The sequence below is a fragment of the Convolutriloba macropyga genome, chromosome 15 (assembly GCF_964194025.1).
Source record: "Convolutriloba macropyga chromosome 15, txConMacr16.3, whole genome shotgun sequence".
NCBI classification, from domain to species: domain Eukaryota; kingdom Metazoa; phylum Xenacoelomorpha; order Acoela; family Convolutidae; genus Convolutriloba; species Convolutriloba macropyga.
Genome location: NC_134482.1, coordinates 37,640,021 through 37,655,735, shown reverse-complemented (window position 1 = coordinate 37,655,735; position 15,715 = coordinate 37,640,021). Strand labels below are relative to the sequence as shown.

Below are 15,715 nucleotides of genomic sequence, written 5' to 3'. Positions count from 1 at the left end.
GACCTGTCAGAACGAACAGACATTAGTCTAGACCATTAGCCATACCCACCTAAACGTGTTTCAACAACTCTAATTTAATCGCTTCCTTTTTGGCAATAAGTGAAAAATAAGGATAAGCTTTCAACTTTAGTGAAAAGACCGTCAATTTAAAGACCGTTGCTGATTTCATAAATTAATTTATTGATGTTGTCCAATGATCTACATTTCGATGTTGCTCGCCAGAAATCAACTGTTTTTAGCAAAAGAGTCAATGCAACCCACATGTAAAAATAGTATTCGGACGTGAGTATTGATCAGGCGGAACAGACAAATAGGTGGTAAGTATTGCACAAACCCAAGACAACGAATTGAGGGTACTGGCTAGGCTGGACAGACCAAAATGTGGAAATTGACCAGCAGATTGAACAGACCGAGATGTGGGTATTGATTTTTTTAATTGCCTTATAATAAAAAGTGTGTTGTATTACAAGTGTACTGTTTCTCTATAACCAAAAACTGGTTTATTTGTTTAAAAATTGCCCTCTTAAAAATGGGAAAAGGGATTAACTAAGGCAATATTGATATTGTATAGGCGCATCATCTTTTCATTATCAAAAAACTGTATTCCTTTGACAAACTATCTCCTAATAGGCCGCAAAAGGATTGTATTGCTTTACTTTCTTTTATATTATAAAAACGGTGTTGCATTGTTGATATACTTTTGATGTCTTTTCATAACATGTAATCGGATTGCTTTTTAATAATCAAAATTATGCAACAGTGCTGGGTTGTTTATTTGAGTAACAAATATTTTGATTAACAAACAAATGTTTTTGCTGTTGTTTCAGAAAACAAAAATATATTTCTATTGATCTACTGTCTTTATTAGTTTCAAAAAGCAAAGGTGCTCTTATGCTGTCTATTTATATTTCAACAATGGGCTATTATTTTTGTATTATCTTTTTGTAACCCGAAAACCTTGTCCTGATTTTTAGAAATTCTAGAAACGGTATTGTTTTGGTTGACTGTCTTTTTGTAATCCAAATGTTGCCCGCGTTGGTGCATTGTTTTTCATAATAGGACGAAATAATTGTTATTGTGTCTTTTGTTAAAACAAAAATTGATTCGAGTTAGTGTACCATCTATCTATTGCAATAAAATGGAATTGATTTCCTGTAATTTTTTTCTTTTAAAAGTTCCACAACGTTGTCGGACCAAAGTACAAAAAGTGTCTTTTTTTCAATCCAATTAGGCAATTGTATTGCTGTACTGTCTCTTTATAATCCAAAAAACGGATTTCAATAACGTACTGTCTTTAAATAATAATATACACACACACACACACACATATATATATATATATATATATATATATATATATATATATATATAAGTAGTATCGTATATATACAGGAAGATCGGGGGGGGGGAGATCCTTTGGAGATCCGTTCAGCAGAGGGGGATCCCTGATCCCTTAGGGGAGATCTTTTAAGTTAGGAAAGTGGTAATTGCGCTACATGTATTTGTCTGGTGGCTTATTGTTGGTATTGCGCTATTGGAAAGCCATTCCAGTTTCAACTTTTCTTGCTTATTTCTGGCAAAACCTAGCAAAGTAGATTTGAATTAAAGCTGAATTTATACGTTACAACGTACAGAATAGAATTGTTATAGAAAGTGTTATAGATAAGAGAATTAAACACGTACAAAAGCGTCAAATTGCATACAAAATAGCGCATTTTTTTGTTAATTAAGAGTCTGATTCTATCGCTTCATAATCAATAAATGGGTTATACACTGGACGTTCTTCTTCTATCTCATTTTCATCGGCAATTTCATCAGAATCAATATCAGACTCTGTGATTGTGGCGGTTCTTACGAAGCCGGGGTCAGGGATTTCATCGTTGTCAGTATTCGTTTCAACTGTGGTTTCAATTTCCCTCTGGTTTTCAATTTCGTACAACTCTCCAGACGACCAGGAACTCAACGTTTCATTATCGAAATTGTCGTCTTCGTCGAAGAAACGATCGTGGACAATATTTATGTGACCAAACGGCAGCGTATCGATCCCATTTTCAAGAATGTATCGTTTATCGTCGAAAGCGTTCAGCGACACTTTATTAATGGTTATTGTATGGAGTTGGTGGCTGCTAGAAGCTATTCTATGGTTTTGCGTGCGGATCAAACGACCAGAGGAGAGAGTTTCTTTGAATCTGTCATGCGTCAGTTGTCGTTGTGCTAATTTTGTGACGCCTTTAGCTAATTTCTTTTCCCCGCCATCTAAATTAAAATATTGAACATTAGGAACAGTCCCAACTAACAAGCTGTATATTGATACGTAGGAGTGTGATGAAAACTAACTTACCAATTGCAATTACTGAGTAGAGTTTCGGCTTGAGAGCACCAAATTCTTGAAAAGGCACGCAGGCAAACTCGTCCTTAAACTTCAGTTCAGACATATTTGTTCACTTTGGAGAAGAGCGGGTGCTGTGGTGGATAATTAGAGAAGTCGAAATGTTGCAAAATATGAATTCTTTGGCGTATATCTTCATAAACGTCTATTGTATTGATTCGATATAGCAGTGAATCAGTATCCGAGTAGAGAACTTTGCAATCAAAATTTGCAATCAATAGTGGGTTTGTTCCAATAAATCCGTTTTTTTTGCAGTTTTCATCGCAGCCATGCTCTCTCCAAAGATTTTGAACGATTTAAAATGAAAGCTTTGCGTTCTTTGTAGCACACTTTGAGCATTTCGAACAATAACGACTTGATCACGGTTCCTTTTCGACTCGCACGTTTTTCCGAACGCTGATTTATTCATGGCCTCATAAAACTTTTTGCCAAAAGCAGTACTGGCAGCAATCCGGAGACTGGTATTTAGCTCCATGTAGGGTCGCATCCAGTTCGCTTGCTCAAACTTTAATGCCCGATGAAGTTTTGTGATTTTGAGCCCCATTGAATTGTAGAATTGTGCAAGCCGATAATGTAGCGTGTAGCGGTTTTTAGGCAACAGCGTTTGGACGAGTTTTGGCCCAGATGACTTTTCAGGTAAGTGCATCTGTACTTTCAAATTTTTCTGGTAACCGCTCAGCCATGAATGTTTGATTTTCAATTTGGATGGCGCCAGAGGGTAATCTCGATGAGCTTCTTAAAATTCGGGTGGATAATCAAAATCAACTTCAATTATGTATCCATGCTGTGCCGTTGACGAAATTTTGAGTACTTCCTCGAGCGTGATGTGTGCATCTAGCGCGAAATCCTTCAAGGGCAAATGATCGTTCTGCATTACGCCGCCGTAGAGGTTATTTGCGTCTAGCATCAACGCATATGTAGACGGCTTAGAAGCATCATAGTTCGGCAGATGGCGGTTGTTTGCTCGAAAGAGTCGTTGCTCATAGATTGAAGACACTCCTCCGCGCATAATGTTCTCTACAAGTTCAAGTTGTTCTCTCTCGGTTAGCAAATGCAGGTTGGGTTTGCACACCTTGAGAAACGCATCTCCTGATAATTTTGATGCTCCATAGTACTGTGCGCAATCTAAACCGTACGTGTCATAGCAGATATCTCTGAAAGCCTCGAAGACGCACGCCAAGAGCAAAGTGTCGCAGGTTAGATAAAGGTCGTGGTAGTCGCCGATGTTTTGTTAATCAAATTTTGAAAACACTGTTTGAGCATGATTGTAGTCGGTTTCGCTGATAGTGACTTCACCGCCATGCAATGTATTTTTCCATTCCGATAATGGAGGCAACACTTTTTCTTCAAACACTTGTTCTGATGTGATGTAGGAATAACAGTAAAAACCTTTTTGGCAGAGAAGTTGAAAATCGCTATTGGAGTAAGATTCATACTTAGAGCGTAGAATGTCAAAGCGATTGTCAGGCAGATCAGCTACCAAGGACTCGAGTGATGGGGGCATGAAGTTAAACGAGTCAATTAACCTTATGTATTCGAAGATGGGTACTTGTTGTCCGGCCTCCGACTCAAATTTTTTTATGAACACTCCAACAGGGAGTGATATATAGTTTTCGTCCGTAGAAGGTATAACTTCAAACTTCGTTTCCGGCTCACACTCTGCTAGTGCAAGACATATATGATGAATATCATACTTTTTGATATTATGACCGATCATTGGCGTAAAGTTAGATGTTCTGCGACGAGTATTACAGAGTTGATGCGCCCACCCTAGAAAATGACCATCGTAGTGACAATGGTCAAGAACAAGCTCAGCCTCATCGTTTATTTCGTTTTCACAGATCCAACATCTTGTGATATTTTCACGCGCTGGAACAGAACTTCGGTAAGGTCCATAGAAAGCTCGTTTTCGGTTGTAGATGTCCCGCGCCAGTACGTGCAAAGATTTTACAAATTTGTTCATACAGTTGTCACCTCTTTTGAGTTCAAAGTAGACAGGAGTTGCTGTACCGTGTTCCATGGCTGCTATAGCATAACCACAAGGTTCATGTTTTTCAATTGCAACTGTGTAGGAAGTAGAGGGTGAGGGTTGTGCTGTAGCGATTGGAACAAGATAAGATTCTGTGTCAAAGTATAGAACGATAGGAAGAAACCAGCGTGCTTTCCAGTTTCTGAACTGTAGGGAAGTGTTGCTTTCTTTTGGCATAACAATTTCTGCTGCTGCATGTTCGCTGCATGTTTTAACATGGTTTTGATAAGTTTCTCTGTTTGTACACAAATGAAAACAATTTCGACAAATACGCTGCGCTGCACGGTGGGCTATACCTTTGAAGAATGCGACAAATCGTTCCAGATTCAAGATGAGAACGTAGTGATGGGCATTCTCATCGTGGAGGAGAAAAAGGTCCATTGTGAAGGATTTGTTTGGCTTTTTGGAAACGTAGATCATCACCAAACGTGTTCCCTCGATTCTGTTAACAAAACAGATTCATGAAGACCAATACATTTTTAACATTTTGATTCGTTTAGCGGGAATATTTGAATTTTACTGATATTAGTAAAGAAACACTTACCCGAAAACATTGACGCGAACGTTGTTGGCGTCCTCAAAGTATGGGATCCTGTTTATGGGCATGGGCATCTGATAGTCTCCAACCGGCTGTCGTTCCGCATTCTTGTACGTATCTGGATTCGTCTTTTCAGTTCCCGATCCACCTTCTGTCAGTAAATTGATTCAATTTTTGATGTGATGCGCGGCAACGAAACAATACACGAAGCAGTTGTGATCAAATTGGTTTCGTATGTTGAGCAATGAACGGCATCCGTTCAAGAAACCAGGTAGAGCTATATATGACGATGCATGCACGGGGGCAAAGGCGGCTATCTTGATTTCCAGTCTGTTTACTTTGCGTAGAATTCATCCACTGCCTTGTGACGAAAACATGAAGAGAATATTCAACATCTTACTCAACATCTTGAAAAAATCTTCGTTTGAGAGTCCATCCAAGTACACTGTAGTCATTTCAGAGCTAGCAAAGATTTCGATAGCTTGTTCTTCGTTGTCATTTTTGTTTCCTTCTTTGTACAGATCCAGAGACACAACAAACTGAATTCTTTTGGCTGCATTCGAAACTTCGCTGTTTATAAGGTCCGTTATGATGTGTCTATTGTTCAGCATGAACTCCATGAGATCTTGGTCGTCCTCCGTTCCATCAATAGTGAAAACTTGAAGCGCTCCTTGAAAGGCGGATTCTGTTGGTCTTCTGCTTGTTTCACTAGTTCTCGAGGGCAGTCCATGTTGATCTCTTATGTGTGTGGCAAAGCGATCAGCAGAATCAAAGCCAATGTAGCAGTAGAGACAACATTGTACTAACGGATTATGTCGGTTTCCGAAATGTTGTTCGAGAGTTCGTAGATCTCTTGTAGTGAAATCACAGTGTTCACAGCGGTACACTGGCACTCCAACTTCATCTGGATGCAAGTTCCTTTGGTGACGATTGCGGTTGGTGCGAAATGTGAATTTGGCGTTGCAAAATTTGCACGAGAAACTCATAGTTGAATCAATTTGAAAATAAAATGGTTTTGAGTTCGAGCTAAACCAAACCTTCAACTCTCTAAAAATAACCAACGTCCTGATTGGTTGAATTTGAAAACAAGTTCAAAATGAAATTTCTAGGGACAAAGTTTCTTTTCAATCAGTTAACTAAAGGATTACACAAGAGTCAATAATATCATTGCCCCAGGTTCACAGCCCAATTAATTAAATTAGGAGATGGATGAAGCTTTAGAAACAAAATTTTTTTATCCTGTAAGAGGGCGTCTAGCATTTTATGCAAATTTAGTCCTGCTTTATGCAAATTCCATCATTCGCCAGTGAGGGCGTAGATCATGTTGTATGCAAATCCATTTGCATATATGATTGGTATTCTGGCCAAAGAGGGCTACAATCATGTCTTATGCAAAGTTGAATTAAAATGCAAATACCAATGTTTTGCCGTAATAGTCGGAGACATATGCGTAATTTCTATGCAATATATGCGTAATTACTATGAAATGACGTGTTTTAGCGAGCCTTATAAAGTTAAATGGCTTTATTGGTGTTCTAGTGCAACTGAATATCTCTTTTTAGGCATAAAAAAGTTGATTATCACAGTTTTTTAACCAAAAACCTTGAAAAAAATTTTTTTTGGAAAAAATATTTGAATTTTAGTATAACAAGTCTCATCAATGATTACTGGAGGTTGTAGCAGAATCAGTTGAGGGTTGAAAGATTTTAAAAAACTAAGAAAAAATGTTTTTAAAAATTGGAAAAAAATTGATTTTTTTTTCGCAATTTTTAATGGAACTCATACTTGGCGAGCAGCTAGCTTCATCATTCTTATGATCAAAGTTTCACAGCATGAGATTTTATGAAGACCGGTTTTTACAGAAGTGTGAAAAAACCTCGGGAACACGATTTTTCAAAACATCTGGCAGCCACATGTTTCTAATTGAAAACAGGTGTTTGCGAAAACCGTGTTCCCGGGGTTTTTTGGCCATGATCATCATAACCTTTTATTTCTGTTACAAAGTCGTAAGAAAAATTCATTCTGAGTATTTTTCAGCAAAACAACCACATCATCAATTTTTTTCAATTTTTCGGAAAAATTGACCTTTTTTTCAGAAAAAAAGTGTTTTTTCTCTAAAAATTTTTAGGAGGAATTTCTAAAGTAACACCTTCAAATTGTAGTAAAAAACATAGGGATAACATTGAAACGTTATAAAATTGCATGTTTTCAAGTTATTTGAAAGAAAAAAATTTTTTCAAAATTTATAGTTTTACAAAATTTTTGCTTTTTTACAAATAACTTTTTTTCTGTTACAGATGTGAAAAAGTTTATGGAGACCAAAAATTTAGAGAGTATTGTTTTACATCATATGAGATACTTCTCAGTAGTTTCCTCATCAGTCTTCCACTTGTAGGGTGATAGGTTAAAGACAAAAATATATGACTGAACATAGATTTTGTTCTCTGTGACCCATAAAATTGTGCTCCTCCAAAATTTTTGTTAGGAGTTCTATTGTAGAACACTTTGCGCTCAGTAAAATGTCTCCTTACAAAATTATCCAACTTTTTCATTTTCATTGTTTTTTTTCGTTTTTCGTCAAAAATTTTCCAATTTTTCGAGCAATTTGTTCGAAAAATGGTTTGAAAATGGGCAAAGAAACCACTTCTCAATAAACTTATTCAAGTCCTATTTTGTAGACCATATTGTGCTCTATAAAACCATGTTCATACATGTTTCTTCATTTGGCAATTAGTCACTTTTACAGGTTTTCGAAAAAAAATTTCAGTTTGTCTTTAGTCCTTCGAATTTTTTTTCTATTTTCAAAAACCAAACTAATAATATTAAATTTTTTATTTTGTACACAAAAAACATTTAATCGCCTTTACAAAATCGAAACAAATAAATCAAAGAAATTGATCCAACATTTTTATAAAACACAATTTTTGATTACTCCAATAAGCAATTCTTCACACAATCAAACTGAGAGTTTAGGTTTCCGTTCAAAAATTCTAATCAAAGAGTTTTTCACAAGGTCCAATGGACCTTCTTTTTCTTGGCGCGAGAGTGACTTTTGGCGTCTCGGTGTTGTCGGGTGTTGTTGTTGTTGTTGTTGCAACCAAGCTTGCACCGGTCTCTAAAATTGTTGTTGGTGTCGTCGAGCCAGACGGTGTTCTGAAGTCGGTCGCAGACAAATTCTGCATCAATTGACTTGCAGTTGGTAGTGAGCCAAAATTCCATGCAAGTTTCTCCTCTGTAACGGGTGAAAACAGAGACGGTGAGCTCTCCGGAGTCACAGTGGCACTAGGATCAGAAGTTGGCGTTGAAACACATCCTGGTGTTGGTGGTGGTGACTCGGGAGAATGTGGAAGGCCCCACAAATCGGCTAGGTCATTGCAGGCCCGAACTACTCCCAACTGGTTTTCGAAAAAGGGCACGCAGTCACAATCGTATTTGTATAGAATAGTTCGAGTTTCTTTTGGCAGTGTCACAATGTCATACGGGTAAAGAGGATGTGTTAACGACAAAGGTGGAACGAACCCACCTGAAGTGATAAAGGTTCCACCGCAATCTTCACTCTCCTTTTTGTCCGGCAAGGTTGCAATGAAGTTAATGAAGATTTTGGGTATCATAAAGTGTTCAAGCGTTGTCCAATTCTCCTCTTTCTCGTTTTTTCTTTTTTGTTGGATAAAAACCACAAAGTTTTCGTAAAAGGTTTGGTACACAATTGTTTGCTCCCAGACATTGTTTTGGTCGCTCAGGATATGGAAAGACATTTTCTGCGTTTGAAGAATTTTGAAGAGATAATAATGTTTTAAAATATTTTGGAATGCTTTGAAGAGAAGATAAGCAAATTGAATGTTTTTGATAATTGAACAAGAAAAAGTTGTGAAGGTATTTTAAGCGCAAGGATATTTGTTCACAAAATTTGACTTCTGCTCAAGAAGTGGGCTTTCAACAAAGTTAAAGAGTTCCTGTTTCGGAACCGAAAAGAAGTAAAATGTAGCGGGGAATTTACCCCCATGTAATTTATGCGAGTTAACAATGTGAGTCCAGTGGCAGTTTTCTTATCTGCCCCCGGCACAACCAAAGGCCAACTATTTTGGCCCGGAATTTTGATTGAAAACATATGTGCTTTACTACTTTATTTATAACAGAATTAGGCACACCCCTTAAAACTGCACATGTATTTACAAAATTTTAGTTGAACGCCAGGTGTTTTTGATTAATTTGGACCAAGTTGGATAAGTAGACCACACACGTGTAACCCACGCATGCCGCGCGCCTGAGGTGGGGAGCACGTTGCTTGTAATTGAAACCACACTTTGGTTCCTTGTTACGAGGGAATTATCACACCTAACACGTATTATTCCCCTCTTATCAGTTAGTTTCTTTGAAACTCATGGTGTTAGGGACTATTACCAGTGTGTATTTGTGTATGTGTGTGGGTTATCAAGGCAATGCCAAGAAATACCTCTTGTTGATCTAAATATAACTCCGCGATATATAAATTATATGGGAAATACATGGGCCTCTGAAGACATGTGATATATGTAAATCACTTGAAACACCCTTATCAGTACCGTTTTGGAATGAATAGTTAACATTTGAATAATTTAACCTTTCGCTAACAGTTGACTACGTTCTACAACAAAAACTTCCAAGCTAATTTGGTACAAATGCCTTTCACTGCAAGCAAAGACAAAGAGTACGGTGATTGCTATTTCGATATATCTAAATCAGAAAAGAGGTTGATAAGAGCTACTCTCAAAACCTATGAAAACACCGGGACGTATGTCTTTTTGAAATTTTTTTAGAGAAAAGACAATGATTACGAATTTGAACAGAGAATATACCTTACAACAGAGGAATTTGACAAACTTATGAAAAAAAAATGGCAGAATACGAAACTCGGTGCCAGAGTCAGAAGGGAAAAAAGATACTTCGGTTGCTAAAAAACCGGTGGCTAAAAAACCTAAACTAGCAGAAAAAGATTCTGGATACGAATCAGCGTCCTCATCCTCGGCTGCTTCCACAGATTAATCAAAATGGTTGAAGCATTGTTTGAACGATCGCCGGGTTTCTTCAAACAATTTCAGAAGGCGTTCAAATTTTCAGTTTGCGATGAAAAACCGGAGTTGAATAGTGTAAAAGATTATGCTGTGTGTGTTCATTTTGAAAACCCCTTTTGCACTTTGAAAACTAATCATTACCATGTTTTGGTGGATACATCAGACGTGACAAAGTCTTCAGACAAATCAAAGTTTAAAAAAAGCTATACAGTGCCTTGTCTCTACACAACATTTAAGATTTTGTTTGCCAATTCAAATACCCTAGAGCTGAATGGAGAAATTTTTCAAAAGCTTGTTTTGGCGGTTGAATACAACAAAAATTTGAGCATAGATTCCCACTCAATTCAGAAACTGTTGCCAAACTTCTCCTACGTAGCTTCTAATCAAAAGGTCAACAACAACAGCAACGTGACGTTGAATGAACACAATCAACGACGACTACATCAAGGAAGCAGCGTACAGTTTCAACTCCATCAAAAGTCATTGCAAAATTGTATTACAAAGTCCAATAGCCAACAAACTCAAACTGATAGCTTTGCAAGTGAATCTCTAAAGAGATTTCAAAATATCTTGTCTGGTCCACACTCAGGTGCTTTCTGCCAAATAATGGACATTTTTTTGAGCGGATATGGTAATTTGCTTGTTGATACTGATGTTTTGTTTGTACGCATAGTGTATGAAGAGGAAATAAAAATTTGAAAAAAAAGCTTTATTCAACTAAGCAGAGTTTTAGTAGAGTTAGTTAGAGCGTCATATGAAGCGCAAATCGAATCAAATCAACATCACTCAGTTTTAAAATTTCTGTGTTGTTATAAATGTAATGAGCAACATAAATACAAAATAAGCCACACAAAATAGAGTTTTGTGTTTGTATAGGTTGATTTCTAAGCAATTCATACACGTTTTGAATATCAAGAGCAGCGGAGGCCAGTCTGTTGTACAAACATTTGTATGATGTTAATTTCTGTCCAAGCGGATCAGCGAAAATGTAATTGCCATTCTTCCTACACGAAAGTGTCCAATGTGATCCAATAGAATCAGAGCTGGATACATTCACAATAATGAATCTGTTCTGTGACAATTTCAAGGGAAAATTATCAGCTGCAAAGACACCACAAAATTTGTACTTTAGAAGTTTACATGCTTGAATCAGGCTGTTTTTTTTTTCGTCTTCATCCATTAGTTTGTCAGAATATGATTTTTAGAAACTTTCCGATCCGAATCGATGAAAATAGTGCTCGCTTTCTCACCAATAACTCGCGTTCTATTGAAATTGAACAATTGGTGAGTTCAGGGTGAATAAAATCATGCGACGCCTGCTGAGTGCTTGTGAGATCAAACACCATAATAAAATGGCTCGGGTACTTAGACAATTTAATTCCATGACCATTGTCAATATAGGCTAAGTCTGACATTGTGTTGAAATATAAGCGTTTGTCATCAGTTGTATTTAATGGACTGTCAGCAACAGGAAGTCCATTTCGGTAAGTACAAATCTGCTCCAGATTGAATTTACGAAAGTGGAAAGGATTGAGTTGTTTGCTTCCTAAAAACGCTTCATTTGTGTTAAGGCATATAGCTAGACGTCGAATTGGCTCCCTGCTGAAAACATCTTCTTGTTTCCAGCTTTGCAAGCCAGTAGAAGCAAGAAACGTTTTAGTTATGGTCTTCAACTACGGATAGGACGCTGGACTTGATAGTAAAGTTTTTTCAATTGCAGAAACCACGTCATCGTTCAACGTCATTTTTCTTACATACAAATTAGCTTCTATAATTTTTACTTTTTAGGATTTTGCAGCATCGTCGGAAATTGTGACAAAATCATCTATTGATCGTCGAAAAGAAATTCGCAGCGTCACACCACTCAAAAGATGTCGATCCCAAGTAAAAAAATCTACAGCTACTTTTCCATAAAAAGTACATTCGGCAGATTGTCTAACCAAAGTTTTTCGTCTGTTAACTTCAGCTGCCAGAATTGCTTCGGGGTTCTCTTCGTAGGAATAACCTTGTGATGCCAACCAAGTTGCTTTAGCATCTTTGTTATGAGAAAATTCAGTTTCAATGAAATTTTTGTGAGCATAATTTCCATTTGCATTTGAAATTTTTAATCCGTTGGCAGATACTGTACAGTCAGAAAAGAGCGAAAGTAAAACATTATTGCAGAAGTAAGGGGCGTCTGTTTTGGTGACGTCTGCTGCAGCTCCAGCGTCATATTTCAAATCTGCTTCAGAACCTTCAACTATCTTGCATTTGATTTCCAGGAGAATTTTTTGTAGGTCAATAAAATTTTTTCTGTCTCCAGCCACCTCAAATTCGAGCATGGGTCCGTTAGGGCTGTACACTACCATCAAAAGTTACAAGAAGCGCTGGTTTTTCAAACAAACCCAGGGAAGGAACTATGTGTTGCCTCTGTTGGTAACATATTACCGATCATCTTTAACTCTAGCGAAGAAATCCGACCGACTTCTTTTTGGCTGTTTATTTTTTGAAATGACTGTCTTTCTCAAATTAGTACTTTTTCTAGCTTTTGAGCCAGATCGTTTAGACCGTCTCCGATTCATTCGGTTTTGTCGTCTCATTCGCAGTGCTAATGAGCCTCCCGTTTGCTTTTTAACTGTGTTCGAAATAGTGTTTTTCAACGCCTGCTTTGCGGATTTTTTTTGCTGACAACATCCACTAACTCTGGCACACTTTGTAAGAGAAGTTCTTTTCCGACACGTTTTGCTGCGGGTAGAATGAATTTTCGTGCAAGCGGTAAGGCGATTCGACCTATGCCACTTGCTAAAGCTCCAAAGCCACTTCCTCTTTGTCTATAGTGTTCAGAAAAATAAGGCAACGAAGATGCTTAATTGGTATAGTACGATTCCATTGATTTAATCACCGAATTTTTTGAACTGTAACGTCAATATTACTTTACCGGTCCCTGAAAAGGGGACTAATTGACCTGTTTCAGTACGTAACTCTATGGAAATTGATTTAATCGTATTTAAAAGTAGTTTTTTATAGTCCAAATTTGAAAAAAACTATTCTATGTGTTGGTTCAAGTTCACACACGCTACCGTTTTTCAGATGTTGTTTTGAATCAATGACACGTAATAAAGGCGCCTTAGCATCACCAACATATTTATACTCGATAATGTTTGTGTATATGAATATTAAGTGCTTTCCCGCGCACAGATCAGCAGGGAATTCTCCATGAAAAGCTTTTGTCTCATCGCTCTTCATTAATTTATTTGATGTAGATGTATTCATTTTGTACCCAATATGTACACCATGTTTATCTGGATTTCCTGTAAAACCCACAATACTGGGTATTTCTTCACTAGGAAAAGTGATTCCCTCATTTTTACCAAAATTATTTCGTATTTTCCAGTACTCTTGATTTCACGAAACGAAAAATTAGGTAGTCCAACTGTTAGTACGCTTGATAGTAAATAAAAGTTGAGCAACAGTTTCAAAGTTTCCAGTCATGAAAGAGAATTTTTCTCCACTGTAAGGTCGAGAAATCACATTGGCATCAGATGAGATTCTTTATGACTCCTTGTAACCCTTAAGACTATATGCTATCAAATCTCCATTCACCACATGCTGAATTTTGGTCGAAAAATAATTTCGCTTAGAGCTACCCTCCAGTCGCCAGATAGTTGAATTTCATCGTTGAAAAAATTTCTGAACGAAGCTAGTGTGTTTTGATCAAAGATCTCCATCGAAGCGCTAGAAATAACATGTACCGTAAACTCGTCTTCGAATCGTTTACTTCTCATTTTTTAGAGGAGACTCTCGTACTAGTTGAAGTTCGGGTTGTTAGAGTTTACCCTGGATAACTTCTTTATCCGCATCAATAAGAGAATACGTGGGAGGATGCAATGTCGGGATAGATGCGATTTCAAATATCTTGTCAGTAAACGACTGTTTGTAGCCCTTCCCGAAAGTCTGCTCTTTTTTCACTATGCGCACAAAATCACCAATAAAGAATTTGGGTTTTTGAGAATTTGTTGTATTTGCAGTCAAGGACACAAGCCTTGGAACGTCTTTCTTCGTGACTTTGTTCGGAGCGAGCTTTATCGTTCGATTTACTCTAGAATTGATTGTTTTAACAAACGCATCCAATTTGTCTAGATATGAATAAGTCCACTTTTCTTCTAAATATTTGTAGATTATATTTTTCAAAGAGCGTATATTTCTTTCCGCAAAAGCAGACTTTTTCTCACTGAATGTACTGTATAAATGAATTCCGCGTTCAGTGCATAGGGCTTTGAGGGCACCTAGGAACTCTGTACCATCATTAACCCAAACTTTCTCTGGTTGTTTATGCTTGATCATCTTTTTGAAGACCTGTGCTGTCTCTGTGGCATATTTTGTTTTCAGTGGCTCAACCCTGAGATATCTTGACAAACAGTCAACAGCCACAAGCAGATATTTTACACCACCGTTGTATTTTGCAAGTTTATCAACATATGCTAGATCTACGGACCAGATCTCATTTATGTCGCTAACAACAACTTTAAGCCTTGGAAACCTGAGGCGACGTCATCGGTATTTGTTAAAAGATGGTTTCGTTTCCAGATACATTTTAATTTTCTTCATTGATAATTTACTCAAATTTTGCAATCTCTTTGCGCTTCCAAATGACGCAGGACCGTTTAAATAGAGCTTGTCAAGTTTTCGCACATCGTCAATAGATATCCCAGTCTTTTCTACGCGCCTCATCCGCTGTCTTCTCTTTACTTTCATCGACTCTTGGCTTTGCATGTTTCGTCGTTGGTTCAGATCGTCTTCCTTCTTGCTCTTTTTTTGTTTTTTGCTTTAGTTGTATGGATGCAGTTTCCTTTTCATCTTCACTGTAAAACTGATCTACAACTTTTTTGCGTGAGTATTATAAACCAAGTCAGCTGATATATCAAGTTCACTCAAGATTTTGGAATACTTTGACAAGTCAATTTTTTTTGTGGGTTGTTGTAAATTGTACAAAAAGCTTGTTACATCTACTCCTTGAGGCTCATCGTTAATGTGCAGAATGTTGGTCTCTTCACTAATAGAAACATTATTTGAATTGAAAATTTTATATAGGATAATTGCAGCTCTTTTTGTTTTGTTTTCATCCACTAGTTTCAGTTTTAGCTTTATTGAGTCGAATGCTGAATCCCTCTTTTTTTTCACTATTGGCTCAATTTCACTGTCATCACTAAAAAACCATTCGCTTCTTACATCGTCTGCATCACTTGTCACATCACCGCTACTCTTTGTTCTCTTGATCGACCAATCAGTGTTAGTGTCCGCATCCTGTTTTTTTTTTCTCATTATTTCGTTCAAAGTTGTGATTAGTCCTCTGTAGGAGTGCTAACTGAGTTGCTTTTTGCTGATACATTGGATTATCAAATATTTCTTCCTTGGTTGGGTTTTTTGAAATGAACATTCTTTTAGGGATCAAAACAAACTCTTCTGCATGCATTACTCTGCCTTCAAGTAAATATAGCACGACAATCCCAACGCTCGAATGAGTTCTGGTTTTTTGGCTAAAACGTTTCGCTTTTTCTCCCAACTTGTTTTCTTTGATAATATTTGTTGAAATGATTTCTCCTGATTTTTAAGTAACTGCCTGTTCACTGGAACGTTGCCATTGATCACATTGAGCAAACACAGAGAAAGTTTATAAAGCTATTTGGTGCTTGTTTGAGGAACTTTCTGAAATTGCTCTCGGGCTGCTC

General features: G+C 37.2%; 1 protein-coding gene across 1 annotated transcript in view; it reads right to left on the bottom strand.

The window, feature by feature from the left end:
* Positions 1-15,715, bottom strand: part of LOC142354176 (uncharacterized) — a 153,093-nt gene that overhangs the window by 110,922 nt on the left and 26,456 nt on the right. The window lies entirely within an intron of this gene.